Raw genomic sequence first — 21,116 nt, 5'->3', positions numbered from 1 at the left:
CTGATTGAAATCCTTAACTGGCAAGAGTAAAAGAGTAAAATAACATGGACAGATGAGATGACTGTATTTGTTGAGGAATAAAAAAAAGCAATCACTACAGCCCGGTGTTGGGAATTCCAGATTATCATGAAGAGTTATACTTATTTTCTCATTCAAATGGAGAAGTCATGATAGCAGTCCTTGCACAGAAAACAACATTAGAACATGGACACAAACCTGGCCTACCATAGTGGGATTTTAGATCCAGCTATCGAAGGGCATTATACCTGTCAGCAGCTGCTGCTGCATTCATGATTGAAAAAGCTTCAAGTATAACAATGGGCGGTTCAGTAACACTATTTGTAGAGCATGCATTGTTTGCGATTTTAGAGAAACCTAAATGTACATTGACCACATAGAGAGCATCAGGATACAAGCTAATTATATTGACTCCTGCGATCAAAATTGTCAGTTGTAAGACAGTGAACCCTGCAACATTTATAGCAGAACCAGTAGGGGAGGATGATTATGCACATGATTGCACACAGTCTACCAAAAACTATAATGAAATTCCCCTAGTTAGAGAAAAGGCTCTCAGCAGGAGGGGAAGTTGTTTTTATTGATGGTTCTTCCAAAATTGACCAAACGACTGATGAAAGGCATACTGGATCCGCGGTAGCAAAGCTGAATCGAGAGGGTGAATTTGAGGTGGTGACAAGCTCGAGATTGCCTTCACATTATTCAGCACAAGCTTCAGAATTAGGGGCGCTTATTGCTGCGCTTCACAGGTTCGAAGATGAGAAAGTTATGGTGTACTTTGCCGCCGCCTATGTGACGTCAACTGTACATGTAGCTTTGTCATGCTGGAAAAGGAGGGGCTTCCTCCATGCAGACGGCACTCCAGTGCAACATGCGGCCCTATTGGATAAACGTATTGATGCATTAGCACTCCCATTGACTCCAGCAGTCATAAAATGCACAGTCCACACTAAAAGAGAAGACGTAATTTCCTGCAGAAACAAAGCTGCAGACTTAGAATAAAAAAATTCAGCTTATTTCCCAACCATTTCTAATTTTGAAATAGAAAGTGTTAAACAGATGATAGAATGATGGGGTTCCATGTAATAATGTCCCCTCAAAAATATCGCCATGCAAAAATGTCGCCGAAAAATTGCTGTTTATTGTGGGGACATAATTGCATGGAACATGCGGGGGACACCCCCGCAATCCCCAAACCCTTTTTTGCTGCCCCCTATCCCCATATATATGGTCATCCATATAATATCGCCACAACCTTTTCCCGGCGATATTATATACGGCGACCATATATATGGGGATAATATTACCTGATACCGATGATGCATGTTGGTAAAGAAGGGCTTTAACATGTCTTTTGTCCAATTAACTGAGATTCAAGCTCAAGCACCACAAGAAGAAAATTATTTGTGGAAGGAATGGGGTGTTCTTTAACCCCTACAATGGAAATTTGGAGACATGATAGCACTGGAAAGCCAGTTATGCCTCTAGCATGATTGAGGGTAGCATTGGAGCAACTCCACTACTCTGCGCAGGAGAATCGAGAGAGTCTAGCTGCTACTACCGCAGAAGAGTGGTTCTCCCCAAATATGTTAGAGCATATGGCACAATTTATTGTAAATTGCATTGTGTGCCAGAAATGTACTGCAGGGCACACTTGGTGAACAGTGAGAACAGCAATTCCTAGACCCAATGGCCTATTTCAGCATTCACATATAGATTATTTAGATATGCTGCAGACATGCAATGGTGACGGAAATATGCTGGTCGTGGTATGTCCTTTTTCTAGAAGGATCGAGGCAAGTCCATGCACACACCCTGCCGCCACCTGCGCTGCCATGTTCCTTGTGCATGTGGTGTTTTCAAGATGGGGTGTGTGTGAGGTTTTGCAGTCTGACAATGGACTACGCTTTGTAAATGAACTTTTTGAACAAATAGTTCTCCTATTAGGCATTACCCATAGATTTTCCTTAGCTTATCACCCACAAGCAAATGGCATCTATGAACGATTAAATGGATTATTGAAGGAAAGGATTGCAAAGATAAAGATGACCTTAAAAGGGATGGCTACATTGCCTACCCCTTGCCTTATACGCTTTAAGAAATCAGCCTGGCTCAGATCACCATCTAACTCCTCATGAGTTGGAGACTGAACACTGCATGAGAACCCCCCTCAAATTACGTTAAAAACTGAATCCCATAGTGTAGCGAAGACACTAGTTGACGAGATGCATGATTACTTAACAAGAATGACTTTAAGTGTTTCTGTCATGTCTCAACAGGTCAAGAATGGAAGGGAGGAGTCAGAGAGAAGCGACAAAGACAACCAACCTATTGAATCAGATGATTTGTTAAAACAACCCCGCCTATACCCAGGGGACTAAGTGTTGGTACGAAGGTTTGTACGCACTTGGAGTATGCCCCGCTTTGAAGGACCATATGAAGTGGAAGAGGTTACCTCCAAAAGCTTGCAGTCTTAGTAGTCATTAATTTCGATTTAAAAGGGATGTTGGGGAAGATGATGAAGATATGAACACATATCTTCATAATTCAGTTCATTTAAAAAATAACCTATGGTATCAGCACATGAAAGAGGTGGGAGAGAGAACATCAGATGACAGCTTGTATGTCTGTTCCTTGATACCGTATACCATGATTGCAGCAAGGACATTTATTGCCAAAGAGCTGCCTGCACATGATGCAATATGTCTCAGTCATCTAGCAGTGTGTACAAGCAGAGGGCAAGTTGAAGGAAAATGGGCAACTTTCCGATGGCGATCAAGAGGAACATTTCCATATGAAGATACTTATGTGAAGAAAAAATGAATGGAAAGTCGGATGGGGTGGACAAGCAAAAAACTCATGTATCCATCCCAGATTGGAGAGCGAATAAAAACTGTTGAGATGAAGAGGATGGATTGCTTAGATATGACTGAACGAGCGGAGACCAGGATGCTGGGAGAAACCTCGGCTATTGGTCTATGGCTGTGTTGCCACCTTTACTGGATGGAAAGAAGGACTATTATCTTTCCTTGCACACTTATGTATTTATTTATTAGCATTTCTAAAGTGTGCAACAGCCCTTAGGCATCATGGTGCTGTTACAGAGATACTTGCTTGTTACATAGGATACGAGAAGCTTAATGGTTACATGGAAGCAAAAAACTTAGTTACATGATGTACTGTCTGGGAGAGAGGGTAGGTACAAGGCGGGAGGTGTGAAGGGGTTGGTGGGGAAGGGAGGCTATGTCGATGAGGAGACTAATGGAGCTAGTTGAACAGAGTAGTTTTGAGGGTTTTGCGAAAGGTAGATAAGGAGGGTTCAGCTCTGAGTGCGTTGGGTAGGGCATCCCATAGTTTGGGTGCTATGTGAGGAAAACCTATACCTCCATTGTTAGCTCTTTTGATGGGAAAGATGCAGAGTTGGTTGGCGTGGTTACTTCTTTTGGGGCGTGTCAAGGTGTCCCAGGTAATGGTTTCTGATAAGTAGGAAGGGGCAGAGAGACTGATGTATTAGTGTGTTAGTTGGAGGACATTGAAGTTGACCCTTTCCTTGACAGCAAGCCAGTGGGCTGCTCGCCTAGCCTGTGAGAGGTGTTCTCTTTTAGGGATGCTGAGGGCTGTGCAGAGCATGTTGTTTTGTACTATTTGGAGCCTGTTAAGATTTTTTGATGAGGTGCCTGCGAGGAGAGCATTACAGTAATCTAATTTTGCTCCTATTGTTGCACGGGCAACGGAAAGGCAGTTTTGGGTGGTTATAAAAGGTTTATGGCATTTATAAGTTTGGTGGTGTGGGCAGAGTTCGAGGCAATGGTGCTGACCTGTCGAGTCATCGAGAGGGTACAGTCAAGGTAGACTCCAAGGGTTTTTACTGAGGTGGAGACAGGTATGTTGGTGTTGTCGATGGTAAAGTTGTCATATTTTTGAAGAAAGAGTAGGTTGTGGGATCGATCAATTGGTTGTGCGCTATTCTTCACTTTTGAAATATTGTACATGTATTCAAATTGAATAGCTAAGCAAAAATGTTTCAATTACACCTATTTAGAAAACATGGGTGGCAGCAAGTTGTCCTCAATGCCACAAACTTCCCACAAGGTTTGGAGTAATTAGACAAGCAGAAAAGGGGGGGTTGGGAGGGTAACTTGCACATTTAACACCCCATTAGGTTAATCAAAGTCCACTGAGGTGAAAAACATTGCTGTATGACACTTTAAGTTCTCAATGTTAAAGTTGATTTTATTTTCCTTTGTGATTTGTGATCAGCCGACACGTGTTTCGACCCAAACTGGTCGTCCTCAAGGCTGCACTTATTTATAAATGTTAAATATTAATGAACCATGACATGCAATGACATTGTGTTACATTCACACAACATTATATAGTTCATACTACAACACGAAAACAACATATTCCATATAGAAGCACACATTAAAATGCATTATTTATCCAGTGTTAGAGAGAAAGAGGAACAAACATACCATATGTTGGCATACGCCAGGTCAGGAAAGGAAGGATGGAGTCAGTTAGTGGAAAGATCCATGTAGAACCCATGTTATTTTGGGGGTGGGGGGGATAGATAAACAGGGAATACTGAAATTAAGAGTTTGCCTCATACTGAACATAAATTCCATTATAAATATATTATTCATTAACAGTTCATTCAAAGTGTTATGTCCATGCTATCGTGTTAAATATTGAAAGCAATGTCTCCATGTCAATATTATTGAACAGTGAGCACATTCCGTCCAGCACAAAGTGATTAATATGAGCAATTAGTCATAGAAAGAGAAACTCAGCTTGGAGAAATAAAAGGGTACAGTGTGTCCACTCCCTCATGCTTAGTAATTAAAACAAAGAAATAAAGAGTTGCCATAGCCTGCTTACCGCAGCTACATTTTTAAGGGTCCAAACCCTCAATATAATGGCAGGTAGTATCCAGCTTCAAAGAAACTGTCCCAAGTTTAAAGTTCCAATGGCTGTCATAAGCAGCCCGATATGCTGCAGTCAAGAAAAAATGAGCATCACAAACTGAGACTTGCTATAGTTGTGAGCAAATGAAATAAAAAGACCATAAATGCCTTGTGGTGGCAATCTCACAAAGGAGAGAGAAATCCCACCTGTGCAAAGTAGTTCAAGTTGTCTTAATGATTAATATGCTGATCAATCCAAGATGAGATGGCTTATTATGGCCTACAAGACGCTTGCAGGTCCTACCTGCTACTCTCTTGAAAAAGGAGGCGTTTGCCTAAAAGAAGGGAAGTACAGTTTTCAAATTGGAGAAAGTATCCCCTTTACTGCCATGACAATATTATCATTAATCAAGTTTAATAACAGTCTGAAAATCAATTATAAAAATTATGTTAATTGAATTCCTAAGAGCTATTGAAATCAGCGCAATCCTAAAGTTGGCTAGTAGAAAAAATATACCAGATTTACTGCGGTGCAGCATATGCTGTGACAATAGCACAGGAGAAAAAGAAAGAGGCACAATGTAGATTACCCCTGCTTTCTGCGCAGGGAGTATTAATTCTATTAAAGACTAAGGAGGCGAGCATTATGCTTCATCTTCTTTTATTACTACTCCTCAGCAGTTCAACAACATATATAAAACCATGGAAAGTACCCAACAAACTTTCCCATTTTTTTTTTTTTTTTTTTTTTTTTTAACCTCAACCCCCATGAGTCTCTGTAGTCCGTGCTCATTCCACCAGTCCTGATCTCCTTCCTGTACTTAGACTCCTCCTCTGCTTTTACTCGCTCTGATATTCACTCCTGTCCATTAACTGATCCTCGTCAACGGTGCGAAGAATCTTCAGGACTTCAACTCAACTGCCGGTGCGCTCCCGGCCTCCTGATGGTCTCTTCTACAACCCTGTCTTCAGTTATTCTTCTGCTCTTCCCCTTTGAAGACACAATAATAAATCTTAGGGTGGTGCGTATGTACTGTACTCTCGCATATAAATTTCTCAACAATTTACACAGTACATCAATCGGGCGGGAATTTAATGCTCGCCTCCTAGTCTTTAATAGAATTAATACTCCCTGCGCAGAAAGCAGGGGTAATCTACATTCTATGACAAGACAGGAGGCGAGCATTATGCTTGTTCAAAGCTTCCCCAAGACTGTACCAGCCAAACCCTCTGCTGGCTTGAAGTAAAACTCTTTAAATGTACGATCGCTCGCCCAATCCGCTGCTCTCATTATTTCACTCAAAGGCACTCCTGCTCTCGCGGCTGACGAAGCCATCGCCCCTCTCACTGAATGCGCTCCATACGTGTTCACATTCACACCTGCTGCGCACATGATCTCTTTGACCCATCTGGCAATGGTGGCCGATGCTACCGCGTGGTAAGGCTTCCTACGCGCTATTAACAACTGAGTAGTGCTAGCTGCTCTGTTCTCTGCTGTTCTGCCCTCGTACTCTTTAATACATCGAGCTACGCACCATTTCGAATTGTCCGGAAAATAAGGGTAGTGGACTGCGAAGGTGCCTGTCTTAGTCCTCCTGACTATGGAGAATGTAACTCCCTCCGGTCTGAAGACTCGTCTGTTAATCTCTAGTGCTTTAACGTCTGACACTCGTTTACATGAGATCAGACATAATAGCATAGCTAATTTACCTGATAACTGTTTGAGAGAAAGGTATCTATCTGCTGGCCAGCCTGATAGTAATCTTAGCACTGTCGCCACGTCCCATGTAGTACTATACTTAGGCTCTGGTGGCGCTCTAAATCTCGCTCCTCTGATGAGCCTCACTACCGCGGGATGCTCCCCTGCCGGTACTCCCTCAATTGACATATGCCCCGCTGATATAGCCGACCTGTACACTCCTATCGTACGGAAAGCTTTCCCGTTCTGCAATAGCTGCGCTAGAAAATTTAGAATCTCCACTACAGGTGCTGAAACGGGATGAACACTTCTGTTCTTGCACCAACTCGTCCATTTTGCCCAAGCAGCGTCGTAGCTCCTCCTAGTGGAAGGAGCCCAGGATTCAGAGATAAGCTGCGCAGCCTGCTCCGAAATTCCTGGCAGAGCCCAGCGTCTCCTGATATCCTGCACGCGACTAACGGGAGTGTCCCTCTCACTCTCAGAGGATGACACGACCCAACTGGGTCCGTGAGCAGTCGCTCTCCTTCGGGAAGGACTCTGGGAACGTCTGCTGCTAGCTCCATCAACGTTGGGAACCACACTTGAGACTTCCACAAGGGTGCTACTAATACTAGTTCTGCCTTCTCCCTCCGACACTTCGCTAGAACTCTGCTCAGCATCGCGAAGGGGGGAAAGGCGTAATGTGGACCCCCTGTCCACTCTTGCAGAAATGCATCCGTCCCTAGAGCTCCCGGATCTAGCCTCCAGCTGTAATATAAGCTCGTCTGAGCGTTGAGCCGGGAGGCGAACAGGTCCGTATGCAATGGACCCCACTTCCTGTCCAGCCTCCGAAATACTTCTGGGTCCAGTCTCCAATCGCTGGAATCTGTCAGGTAACGGGAGTTCCAATCCGCTACTACATTCAGTGAACCCGGCAGATACTCTGCAGTCACTGACGTTTCTGACCGAAGGCAAAAGTGCCATAAGTCTTTCGCTAACTCCGCCAGCATCTTGGACCTCGTGCCGCCTAAGTGGTTTATGTACCTCACTGCCGAGATGTTGTCCATCTTCAGCAGCACACAAGACTTCACTCTCCCTCTCGTGAAGGCCTTGATCGCGAACGATCCCGCTAGGAGTTCCAGACAGTTTATGTGAAGCTGGAGCTCCTCTTCGCTCCACTTGCCTCCGGTTTGTAGGCTCCCGCATCTTGATCCCCAGCCCTGCCGGCTGGCGTCTGACTCTATGATCAGATCTGGCTTGTCTCCGAATATGGCACGCCCATTCCAGGCGTCCATATTCTTTAACCACCACTCCAGCTCTGTAATGGAGTCTTGATCTAGAGGTACCTGTTGGTGATATTTCAGACCCTGTTGAAGATGCCTTATCTTCAGCCTCTGCAGTGCTCGGTAGTGTAGAGGCCCCGGGAATATGGCCTGAATGGATGCTGCTATCAGCCCGACTATCCTCGCCAATGTCCTGAGGGATATTAGCCTTCTCTCTAGGCATATTCTGATCTCTTTCTTTATGTCTCTCCTCTTCCGCGCTGGCAGCTCTAGGGTCGCTTTCTTTGTGTCTAGCACAAAACCTAGGAAGTCTAATCTCTGCTCTGGCGTGGTATCCGATTTCTCTATATTCACTAGGAAACCTAGCAATATCAGAAGGTCCTGTACCCATCTCGTTTGGTATAGCAGCACATCCCGATTTTCTGCTAGCAGCAGAAGGTCGTCTAGATAGATGATCAGCCTGACGCCCTTCTCTCTGATCGCTGCTGCTACGGGTTTCATTAGCTTTGTAAATGCCCAAGGAGCCGAAGCCAGTCCGAACGGCATCGTCTTGAATTGCCAGAACTGTTTGTGCCAGCGGAAAGCTAGGTAAGGTCTGTACTCCTCGAGTACCGGAACCGTGAGATAAGCATCCTTCAGATCTAAACGCGTCAGCCAGTCTCCTTCCCTTAGGGAGTCTCTGAGCTGATGTATGCCCTCCATCTTGAAGTGGCGGTATACGATCCATCCGTTCAGCTCCTTGAGATTTATAACTGGACGCACCTTTTCTTTCCTGTGCACTAGGAACATATTGCTTACGAATTTGGGCTCCCTCGCGCATCTCTCTATCGCCTGTTTGAGCGCTATCTGCGCGATCTCGCCGTCTAGCCATGCTTGCTCCGCTTGCGCTAGTCTCTGGCCCTGTGGCCTGTGCCGCTGAATCGGGGTTTCTATAAAATCTAGCTGCAGCCCTCTGACGGTCTGCAATATCCAGGAATCGCTTGAAATCATGCGCCAATTTTCTAAAAATATGCGCGTTCTCCCACCTACTGGGGGATACTGAATCGCTCTCACCTGGCGTAAATCCTTGGCCTCGGCCTGATCCCCTGAATCCGCGACCTCTCGGGAATCTTCCTCTGGACGGGAAGAAGGTATCCTGGCCCTTGTTCTCCCAGTATTGTGCTCTGGGATTATGGGGTCTTCTTCCTCCTCGACTGCGACCGGCTGCGCAACCCCGACCGCGGCCGGTCCCTCCAAAAACTCTACTCGGAAAGATTTTGCGGATTGATGCTTGGGCTTTCTCCAGGGAGGCGTATGTTCCGACGAATCGGCCCATCTCCTTCCCAAAGGTCTCTCCGAATAGAAGGCCTTGAGCCCCTTCTCCCGCTTCATACGATGATAGATCGCTGAGTTTCGAATCAATCTTGAGTAGTAGCCCCTTTCTCCTCTCTGAGGCTATGGCGCAATTTGCATTTCCGAGCAGACAGACCGCTCTCTGCGCCCATCCGGCGAGAGCCTCCGGGTCCACTGCTTCACCAGTGTCCTTGGACCTCTCTGCGAGGTCCATTATCTTTGCCAGTGGCCCTGACAGGTCTAAGACCTTCTCCTGGCAGCTTTTCCAGGACCTATCGATACCTTTGCGGGGATCCTTATTCGTCTTTGACACGAAGGTCAGCATTTTCGGGTCGAGTTCGGGGGCCTCTGCTACTTTGCCCGGGAGATCCGGTCGCGGACACTCTGCACGCAGCCGTTGTCTCACTTCCTTGTCTAATGGCTTGCGCAGCCTAGCCGCCATGTACTGAGCTACTCGGGGGGATGGCTGCCACTCGGTGGACCTTGGATTCCTGATGCTGTCCGGGTCAAACATATCCTCTTGACCATCAGTCAAGTGTTTCTCTTTCCGAGCTCTCTTGCCCCCACTGGGCTGGACCCAGTCTTCCTCGGTCTCCTCGTCTCCTTGTGAGGTCTGATCCTCTCCCTGCTCATCCTCCGAGCCTGGGTCATCTCCAGTATTGTCCTCCCCTGGAGAGGGGGTCATGAGGTCTGGCACCGCCTGTCGTCGCAGATAAGCTTCCTTCAGCTTTGCGAACGCATCAGGCACCTCTGGGGCCTCATCTTCTGCCCCGTCCCAAGAGCCCCGGGGGTCGACAAAGGCTTTCCTCTTAAGGGCTAACTTACTCCCCTTGTGTCCCTCTATCAAGGGATCCGTGGGCGTGCGCTTGCGGTCCGTGGTGCTGTCCTCAGGCTGCGAAAGCATAGCTTCCAGCGTCTTTAGCCTTTCTTGAAGGGGCCTGACGCCCTCTGCCACTGCATCAATGAGGGAGCTCCCTAGCACTTTTTTGAAGCTGGCAGCGAGGTCATGTGACTGCTCCTCCTCGCTCCACTCAAATTCTGACATTTTTTTTTTTTTTTTTTTAATACAGTGCTGTGTGCCAATTTACCTGGATCAGGTGTCCTAGCACGCCCACTGCTCCCTCCTGATGGTATAGAGACAGTATTTTCAGTGGCTGCACCTTGCTTGTCCACAGCTCAGTGGCTCTTGAGAGGTATTCTCTCCTCAGTAGCGCCGGTCCTCTGCTAGAAGCCGTATCGTTATTACTATTAATATATTTTTTCTTATTTTTTTTTTAAACACGTGAGCCGCTGTGAGTTGCCTTTCTGAGGCACGGAGCTCTCGAGCGATCTGATCGCTATGGCCTGGCGCTTCCCTTGGTCAGGGGAATCTTGTCAAAACTAGCGGCGTCTTCAACGCCGTGTGGTCGCGGAGTTCGAAGCCGTCGCAGAATGTACTGCGCGGCACGTCCGTGGTAGGCTCCTCCCATCCGCGGGTGGGGGCTGCTATGGGAGCGTCGCTCTTCGCGCTCCTCACGCGGTAGCTCCGCCCACCCGCGGGTGGGTGCTACCTGCGAGAGCCGTCTGGCGGCCTCGTACAATTCGCGCGCGTCGGCTCCTCCTACCCGAGGGTGGGGGCCGGCTCGCGCGTGTCCCGCGGCCTCCGCCGCGTAGTTCGCGAGGCCTGACTGAGCCCCTGCGGTGTCGGGTATGCGACACGGGGCCGTCCGCCTCGCGAACCGGCTTCTAAAGTGAATCCCTGAATTCCTGAATCGGCTGCCCGCGTATACGCGAGCCCCCCACGAAGAAACTCGCCTATGCGTGCTATCAATAAACTACCATTTTAAATATATATATATATTTTTTTTTTTTCGGTTCCTCTGCATAAACAACAATCTCTTATACACTCCAGTCGTGTCTCAACTTATTTGCCAATAATCACCCACTCTCACACAGGCATTTTACCCGAGTCGTACAGAGAGTGGAGAAAAGGTACTTATCTGCTTGAAGAGCAGTAAAAGAAGAGGAGGAGTCTAAGTACAGGAAGGAGATCAGGACTGGTGGAATGAGCACGGACTACAGAGACTCATGGGGGTTGTAGTTAAAAAAAAAAAAAAAAAAAAAAAAAGGGAAAGTTTGTTGGGTACTTTCCATGGTTTTATATATGTTGTTGAACTGCTGAGGAGTAGTAATAAAAGAAGATGAAGCATAATGCTCGCCTCCTGTCTTGTCATAGAATTGCCAAATATGGTATTGAATCTAGTTGCAAGTTACCTGAAATTAGTATATGGTGGGGTCAATCCCTGCACACAAAATTCAGGGCTAATGCCAGAAGCAGCGAGTAAACGCATAGTATAAAAGTAAAAGATGGTGCCCAGAAACGTAATGACGTCATATGGAAACAAACAGGAAGTTAATTTACGTCACGATTGGGCAATAAGTATTATTGATTCAAAACACACACCAAGACGGTATAACAATTAGAAAGATATCCTATGAACCGATTGCACTAATAATATGAGACACTGTATTTCCTAATTCCCTCTATTCAGACAAATGTCACTGCTCATTAAAACGAAAAGATGTTTTCGTTCGCATAGCGGGCTCAATTGGGCTAAGTGAGTTTGATAGAATATTTTTAAGGCGCATGTGGTTTATAAAAAAGAGCAGATATTTATACTGTCAGGCAGATCAAGTGAATAATATAATAATGAACGTGGACAATGAAGATAAGTAGACAAAATTGTCCATGTTGTAGTATATAGATGCAAATATACTACCATTAGGTTACAAGAAATGGCCAGAATGTGTTGATGCTAAATAGGTGATCTTAAATTATAAATTGGCTAATAAATGTCTTTCAAGTTGAGAAAGGCCTATAATTCAGAAAAATTATTACATCACTGTTACTGGTGCCCTGCAACTGGCTGTCTTCCTCTGAATCCGGGTTCGAACTAGCTGGTGTAGTATTGAAAGAACTTGTTTTCTGTCTGGGAATATTGTCGTATTTGGGTTGGAAGGTATAGACCCTATCTAACCTGTAATATTTGTCGTCTCTGAAATAGTTTCTAAACTTCCTAATTTTAATGTCATCCTGGTATTCACGTAAAATTGGACAAGGATCTGGAACCTTATTTGTCTGAGAAGCCTAAATTCACTTTCACTAGAGCCCAAACAATAAAGCAGAAAGTGAGACCTTCCTTTTTGAACACCAGTGATGACAAATCCAGTACGAATTGGCTTGCCACCAAGATAGGTTTTGTTAAATGTGGGAGCTGTAATCATGGTAGATATGTTTACAATATGTGTGAATTATTTTCTGACAACAATGGCAGAACTATACGCATCAATGGATGTATTAACTGTAAATCATGTTATGTAGTATATGCTACCATATGTGTGTGTGGAAGGCTTTATGTGGGGAGCACTATTAGACAGCTGAGAATTCGGGTTTGGGTTAGGGAACACCTGGAAAGCCTAAGGAGTACTGACCCCACGTTGCCTCTGGCAATCCACTGGCAGGAACAACACCAGTTGGACAATAAAGAAGACATACGTTTTATTGGACTAATTAAGACTACTATGGGTAAAAGAGGTGGTAATATGAAATTTCGAGAGAGTAGCCGGTAGGACCTGCAAGCGTCTTGTAGGCCATAATAAGCCATCTCATCTTGGATTGATCAGCATATTAATCATTAAGACAACTTGAAGTACTTTGCACAGGTGGGATTTCTCTCTCCTTTATGAGATTGCCACGACAAGGCGTTTATGGTAGCAAGTCTGAGATTGTGATGCTCATTTTTTCTTGACTGCAGCATATCGGGCTGCTTATGACAGCCATTGGAACTTTAAACTTGGGACAATTTCTTTGAAGCTGGATACTACCTGCTATTTTATTGAGGGATTGGACCCCTAAAAATTTGACAGTGGTAAGCAGGCTATGGCAACTCTTTATTTCTTTGTTTTAATTACTAAGCATGAGGGAGTGGACACACTGAACCCTCTTATTTCTCTAAACTGAGTTTCACTTTCTATGACTAATTGCTCATATTGATCACTTTGTGCTGGACGGAATAGGCTCACGGTTCAATACTATTGATATGAGACCAGGGACGTCATTTCACCAAAATGCCAGGGATAACGGAAGTGACATCACATGACCGTTGACCCACTTATGACATCACAGGAAGTGATGTCATTTGACCCCACCTCGAAGTGATATCACGTGCAGCGATGGAACACAACCTTTCACCCGTTGACAAAACAGGAAGTGCCATCACATAACATTGTACACTACAAAGATATGGTTACGATATCACTATAATGTGATGTACATTTCATACAAGAATGGATCGCCATATGTATCGTTAAGATCAGTGTGTATAGGCCCATATTACCAAATTACTGTGAATGCAAGCAGACGTCCATGACGAAATAATAGTGATGTGTTATTATATAGCACTTACGCTTAAGCGCTTTATATAGAAAAAATATACACTCAATATCACCCAACCTGTGTTGGTACTCATTTATTGACCTCAGAAGGATGAAAGGCTGATTTAAGGTGTTTAAGAACAGACTAAATCAGTGACTCACCCCCTGAAGTGTGCCTGAAATAAACCTTTAATGAGTCTAGCAATTACTGTATGGAATTCGAGAAAGACACATTATTTGGTATTCCTATTCTTTCTTATTTAGGATCAGTGCTGAAAGTGTTAGACTTGTGGCACTGATGTTCTTATTTTTCTTATTTTTTTTAAGGGGCCTGAACAAGAAAGCCAGCCACTCCAGAACCAGAAGTAAATAGCCACATGGGGCTGGCCACAGCCCAGGAGCTTATATCACAAAAAATAAAAAAATAAAAAACATTTTTTTTAGTTTTTTTTTTTAGAGGTCGCAAGGGAGACCACAGAGGTCGCAAGGGAGACCTCAGAGGTCGCAGTTGCGACCTCTGGCGACCCCCAAATGACATCTCTGGACTTCCTGGAAAACAGAGTAAACCCGCCTTCTTATTGCTACTGTCTATTCCAGGTGTAAAAAAATGCGTTCAAATATGCAGTTATATGAAAATTACCTGTCAACAAAAACTATTGTTTTTAGCACTAATTTTTTTAATCTGATTTTAATCAAGATTGTCATGCCTTTTGTCTCTGCTATATAGTATATGTATGGGCCTATATGGTATTTGATTTTTCCCAGTGCAGGCTATCATTGTTAGTATTGATTTTAACAAGTCTATTTAAATCGGAGATTATTATGGTGGCATATAGTTTTGTGCTATATGCCATATGTACTGGTTTCCTGGGTTTCTGGTCTCTTCCAATGTGTATCCCCTTGCCAAGGGAACTATTGTCCTATTAAGGATTCCCGCTTTATTTATTGATTGTACTGTCTTTATGAATTGTGGTGTTTTATGGATTGGATTATTCCGAATTAAACTGCTTTGAATACTGAATACACTGAAAAAAGTGAAATGTTATCATTGTTCATGCTGTGTGGATCATACTCCTTTAATGAGTGGCTATTCCTCCCATATTGTCTTTACGGAAGACTGTAATTTCACCAATGACCTCAGGGACGTAATTTCACCAAAATGCCAGGGGTAGCGGAAGTGACATCACACAACCCTTGACCCCCTAGTGACATCACAGGAAGTGATGTAATTTGATCCCACCCCCATGTGATATCGCGGGATGCGATGGAACGCGACCTTTCACCCGTTGACAAAACAGGAAGTGCTATGGCATAGCATTGTACACTACAAAAAATATGGTTACGATATCACTAAAATGTGATGTACATTTCATAATAGAATGGATCACCGTATGTATTGTTAAGATCAGTATGAAAGGCCCATATTACCAAATTACTGTGAATGCAAACACCATGACCAAATGATAATGATGTGTTGTTATATAGCACTTACGCTTTAGCGCTTTATATAGAAAAAATATACACCCAATATCACACAACCTGTGTTGGTGCTCATGTATCGACCTCAGAAGAATGAAAGGCTGAGTTGAGGCGTTTAAGAACAGACTAAATCAGTGACTCACCCCCTGAAGTGTGCCTGAAATAAACCTTTAATGAGTCTAGCAATTATTGTATAGAATTCCAGAAAGACACATTATTTGGTATTCCTAATCTTTCTTATTTAGGGTCAGTGCTGAAAGTGTTAGACTTGTGTCACTCCTTTTCTTCTTTTTCTTCTTTTTTAAGGGGCTTTAACAATAAAGCCAGCCACTCGCCACTCCAGAACTAAAGAGCCACATGGTGCTGACCAAAGCCCAGGAGCTTGCATTACTAAAATGTTTTTTTAAAAAAAAATCTTTTTATTTCTTTTTTTTTCCTTTTTTTTCTAGAGGTCGCAAGGGTGACCACAGAGGTCGCAAGGGAGACCTCAGAGGTCGCAGTTCCGACCTCTGACGACCCCTAAATGACATCCCTGTATGAGACATGCTTTCAATATTTAACAGGATAGCATGGACATAACACTTCGAATGAACTGTTAATGAATAATATATTTATTATGAAATTTGTGTTCAGCATGGGGCAAACTCTTAATTTCAGTATTCCCTGTTTTTCTATTTTTTTCCCCAAAATAACATGGGTTCTACATGGATCTTTCCACTAACTGACTCCATCCTTCCTTTCCTGACCTGAGGTATGCCAACATATGGTATGTTTGTTGCTCTTCCTCTCTAACACTAGATGAATAATGCATTTTAATGTGTACTTCCATATGGAATATGTTGTTTTCATTTTGTACTATGAACTATATAATGTTGTGTGAATGTTATACAATAACACAATGTTATTGCATGTCATGGTTCATTCATATTTAACGTTTATAAATGAGAGCAGCCTTGAGGACAACCAGTTTGGGTCGAAACACGTGTCGGCTTGTCATATTTTTGGTTAAGTTTCGGCAGTATTTCCTTATGACCTATTAGGATGATCTCGGTTTTGTCCCCATTTAAGCAAAGATCATTGGCTTCCATCCAGGTTTGGAAGGTGGTTTACATTTGAAGGAGGGCTGCATTGTCTTGGTCGTATGAACCACTAAGAGGGAGGAGTACTTGTGTATCGTCGGCATAGTTTGTGTAGGCTATGCCGAGCGAATCCAGTTTGTCCAAGAGTTCTTTCGATAATAGGTTGTAAAGGGTAGGTGCAGTACATGATCCCTGGGGCACTCCGCAGTGGATGGTGGTGGGAGCTGCGCTAGCCTGGTCAGAATAGACCTTCATGGCTCTGCCCTCAAGGAAAGAGGTTATCCATGAAGTGGCTTTTTTTGAGAAGTGGGCTGCATTGAAGAGATGGGAGGTCAAGATGTTGTGATCAACAAGATCAAATGCAGCAGAGAGATCTACGAGAAGCAGGAGGGCTGGTTTGCCATTGTCCATTATCTTGGTGATTTGTTATTTTAGGTCTATGAGGGTGGTTTCTGTGCCGTGGCCTTTGCGGAAGCCTGATTGTCTTTTGCCTAGGATGGCGTATAATTCAAGGTAGTGTTGGATTTTGGTGTGGGCAGCTTTATCTAGGATTTTGAGGAGGAAGGGGACTGTGGTGATGGGTTGGTAGTTGTTGGGGCAAGCAGGATCTAGGGAGGTCTTCTTTATGAGTGGACGGACCCATGCTTCTTTTAGGCTTTATGGTACAATTCCTTTGGCGAAGGAAGCATTGATGAATGCTGTGATAACCGGGGTCAGCAAGTCTGTGCACTATATGATGATGGCTGGTGGGCAGATGTCCCCTTTACAAGTGGATGGTTTGATGTATTGGAGGAGATCTGCGACTTCCGTTCCTGTGACGTCTCTGAATGAGAAGAGCGGGGTATCGGGGTGAAGAGTAGGTGAGATGGGCAGGGGCAGTCTGTCCTGTTTGGGTAGTGATTTGCGCTGTGATTGGATTTTATCTTGGAGAAGCTTGACTTTGTTAAGGAGGGCTGCTTGAATGCTAGAACACCAAGCTTTGTCTTTGGTGATTTTTTCTGGGCTGCTGGATGAGGTGATGAGATCTTTGAAGATCGAGAACATTTCCTTAGATTTGGAGTTGGCTGTGGAGATTCTAAGGTGGAATGGTTCAGATTTGGCTTTAAATATAGCTTTTTTGTATGATGATGAAATATTTTTAAATTCTGTCAGGGTGGAATGGTTGGGCGTGGATTGCCACTTAGCTAGGGCCAGGCATTTGTTGGCAGTAGCGCTGATAACTCTCCTGTGAACCAGGAGTTGGTGTGCATAGATGTTTTTTCCTTCTTTTCCTCCAATGGGGCTATAGACTCAATGGCTTTGGTGAGGGTGTGGGAATAGATATTGGCAAGAGAAGAGGGGTTGTTGGCAAAGGGAGGTTTAAGTTCTGGAACGTCAAGAAAAGGGAGGAAGTTGACTTTGGTTTGCTTTTTGGAGCTTCTGACTTTAGCTGGGGGGGCGTAAGAAAGCAATTTGGTGGGAGGTCTCGTAGGAATAGTGAAATGGATGCAGTGATGGTCCATCCAGGAGTGAGCCAAGATATTGGTGATGGAGGCTGAGCAGTTGTGGTCAGCAATCCAGTCAATGGAGTGGCCTTTACAGTGAGTTAGCTCTATGACTCTATGGGCGTACCCTCAGTCTGTGAGCTCTTTGGCAAATGAGGAGGCTGTTTTGTCCTTTGGGTCATGCAGGGCTAGGTTGAGGTCTCCGAGTAGGATAGTTTTAGTGGAGCTCTTTAAGTTATTACCTAGGATTTCAAGGAGGTGCCTTTGGTAATCTGGGGCTGTACCAGGTGGTCTGTATGTGATCAGTATATTTATTGTACAGTTGGGAGAGAGTGTTAGTCTGTTATTGAGGAGGTCAGCGTTATTTTCCCGCGGTTGGTTGCAGAGTCTAATGGGAAGTGTCTCCTTAGAGATAAGAGCTACGCCTCCTCCTTTGGATGTCTTGCGGTCCTGTCTCAGGATGGTGTATCCTTGGGGGAGAGTGAGAGAGATGGCTGGGCCTGATGCTTCATGGAGCCAGGTTTCCGTTATGGCCTGTAGGTCGAGGTCATTGGATGTGATGAGGTCATTACTCTCAAGTGCGTGCGCAGGGAGAGAGCGGGCGTTGATAAAGGCACATTTGAGGGCAGGGTTGGGAGAGAGTTTTTTGAGGGTCAGAGAGGGATGAAAATTGGTAGCATGACAGGTAGGAGTGGTTAAGGTGGGGTTGTGCGGAAGGGTGAATTTAGTGCTGGAGGTGGAGAGGATAGGGAGTTGGGTGGGGTGCAGCAGGAGGGGCGGTTGGCGGGTTGGTATCTGTAGTATACGTGCAGACATGATGGAGGTGCAGGAGCTTAGACAGTGATTTCTATAGTTTGTGGTGAGAGGGATGCAGGGGTGTAACCAGTAGGCATAGTGCAAATGGTGAATGACTGATGCCTAGAATCATGGGCCAAGTATTCCAAGTTACTAACATGGGTCGGCAACAAAGCAGGACCAGCATCCATAATACCATTAAAGAATGCATCAGCATGCTTCAGGAATGCATGCTCGGTTCTGGTTGGAGAGAACAAAGGATGTGGACAGGTGCTCAAAGTCCCAGGCATGAATGGAGGAACTGCCGTATTGATTGACTGATATTGGACCTGTGTATCCAGAGTTTAAATGCAGTTGCCTAGAAATTGGGAAGAAGTATGTTCCATTGTATTAATACATGTTCCATCATTAGTGATTCCTCAAAGTGATCTCAATATTGATGAATTTCCAATAATTAATGAACACCAGAGAAGGAAGAGGTCGCTTATTCTTCGCTGACTGAAAAGGGAGAACTACTTCTCGTCAAAATCAGTAAAAGTGTCATGGTACAAACTCCCAAACCTCTGGGGCTTATGGGCCTACTCCAGTCACTGGCACCCTTAGGGGCTAATCAAGACCCAAAAGTGTGTCCTAGGATTTCCTGGACTTATTCCTGGTGCCGTTGGCGTCAGGCTCATAACATGTGCTAATTGCATGAGACTACATTCACAGCCTAATAGGGCTGAGCCTGTCTGTATACCCTGGGTGTGGCTGAGGGACTACTTTAACTAAGATTGCAGGGTGTGGCTGAGGGACTATTTTACCTGGAACTACTTACAGGGTTATTTAAGCCACACCCTACAGGCAGAACACGCTTTCCGTTATTCTGCACTCCTACAGCGTAACGCTCACCTTGTCTGCTCAGTACTCGAACTTCTAAAGCCACGCTCGTCCTGAGACCCCGATCCAACGGCACCTGAGAGAAGGAAAAGAAGAGAACAGGAGTTAGTACAGCAACAAAGGCCTTACCTGCAGTATTCCATCCAATCGGCCCGCCTTCAGCTGCTCTCCGGGCCGCCGCACCTGCAGAGAAGAAGGTATCTGCATGGACACCCAATAATCACCCGGGGTCTGCATTCTTCAGGAATTTCGTTGAAGCAGTTCTTCCCATCGCCATCCTGGAGCCGCGCCTGCAGAAAAGGAAAAGAAACAGCAGGTTAATCGCGCACGGAAAAGAAACCGCTAGACAGACATTCAGCGCTGTGGGATGTCTTAACCCACTAATCCAAGCCCTGCAACATCACTGTGCATTGCTGGCAGCAGAAGCATCATAATGGCCGCCGGAAAGCATGCTGCTTGCCAGAAATCACCAGGAAGTGCGCAGTGAAAACCTGAAAAATAGGCCACCATCTACTTTTGCCTATGTCAGTGGTAACACAGGAGACCACTGCCAAAACCCATCATTTGGCTGCTCACAGAGCAAAATCATTGCAAAAGAAAGAGAGCTGGTTTCAAAATCCGTCTTTTATTTGGTGTCAAATTTGTAGAAATCATGGCTTCCAAACCACCCAAAAAGATCCAACCTCCTTGTTGGGTGGTCAACATCCTTCTCCTTCTGGAATCTACATAAATATAAGGTCCACAGAAGTGTATCTATATCTGAACAAAGTATACTTTTGAGGATTGCTTGCTGGAAGAAATCTGTCAAAAATGGGTGTAATACCGTTACCCACCTCTACCAGAAGCCGGCGTTTTAAAACCATTTTGGGTAAAGTTGAACATGGAACTCAAACTATGCCAAAGAAAGACTTGCTATCAGAAGCCTAAGAGGTGGATACAATTTAAAACCATATTCTGAAAAGGCTTGAAGCAAGAAATTGTTTAATGTATGTGTTAACATTATGAGTTATATTATAAGAAAAGACAATTTGTAGACATTGGGTTAAGAGTTAAAGTTTCCCACATTGTGTTCAAACAAATTCCACACCTTCTCCCTGGACAAAGGAGACTTCCCCCTACCCTGGCCTGTTGCTCTCAGTACAGACAAAAGAATCCTTGGGCTGAATAGAAAATGCTAATTCGGGTGTGACTGACAACAAACTGCCGGCAGGAAGGAGAGACATATGACCTCTGAGTCAGCCCAGACCTTGGAGGCGGAGACAAACCATTCTGTGGATTCAGAAAGCACAGCAAATGTATGTTTTAGAAAAATGCTAATAAAATATTGTACCGAACGGACAAAAATGTGAAACTTTGAGATTGTTAAAATGAAAAATTCGCTCACAGTTGAATACTAAGATGGACTATGTGCGATGTTCTGAGACCAAACCCTGGAATTATTCATATTGTAGCCACTGTGTTTATGCCAGGAATCGGAAAAATTACAGAATTGTGCTCAGATGGGGTGTGCATGCATGCCTACAAATTGGTGCAGAAATAATATTGAGAAACCCACCAAAAGCGCATAAAGTGGTCATTTCTGAACCAAAGCTCTTAGGAAGATGAGAGTTGAACAGAAATGTACCTTAGTTAATCTGTCATGTGATTTATGTAGTATTAACAAGTTGTGTATATTGTAAATATGTGTTTTATGAAAAATAAGATATACTGTACAGAGACAAAGGGGAGTGTTTCCCCCCAAGCCATAAAGATGGCACAGGATGACACGC

At 44.5% G+C, this 21,116-nt stretch overlaps 1 long non-coding RNA gene across 1 annotated transcript; it reads right to left on the bottom strand.

Moving 5' to 3' along the window:
* Nucleotides 1-599: 599 nt before the first annotated feature.
* On the bottom strand, nt 600-19,639 carry LOC138513079 (uncharacterized). The gene is made up of 3 exons (XR_011281692.1): nt 19,531-19,639; nt 19,360-19,423; nt 600-897 (listed from the first exon to the last, which is right to left on the bottom strand). It is a non-coding gene; the product is annotated as an uncharacterized lncRNA (long non-coding RNA).
* Nucleotides 19,640-21,116: the final 1,477 nt, after the last annotated feature.

This window comes from Ambystoma mexicanum, chromosome 12 (assembly GCF_040938575.1).
Source record: "Ambystoma mexicanum isolate Mex_15411 chromosome 12, UKY_AmexF1_1, whole genome shotgun sequence".
NCBI classification, from domain to species: Eukaryota; Metazoa; Chordata; class Amphibia; order Caudata; family Ambystomatidae; genus Ambystoma; species Ambystoma mexicanum.
The sequence above is the reverse complement of the archived record's forward strand: the minus strand, read 5'-3'. Positions and strand labels throughout refer to the sequence as shown.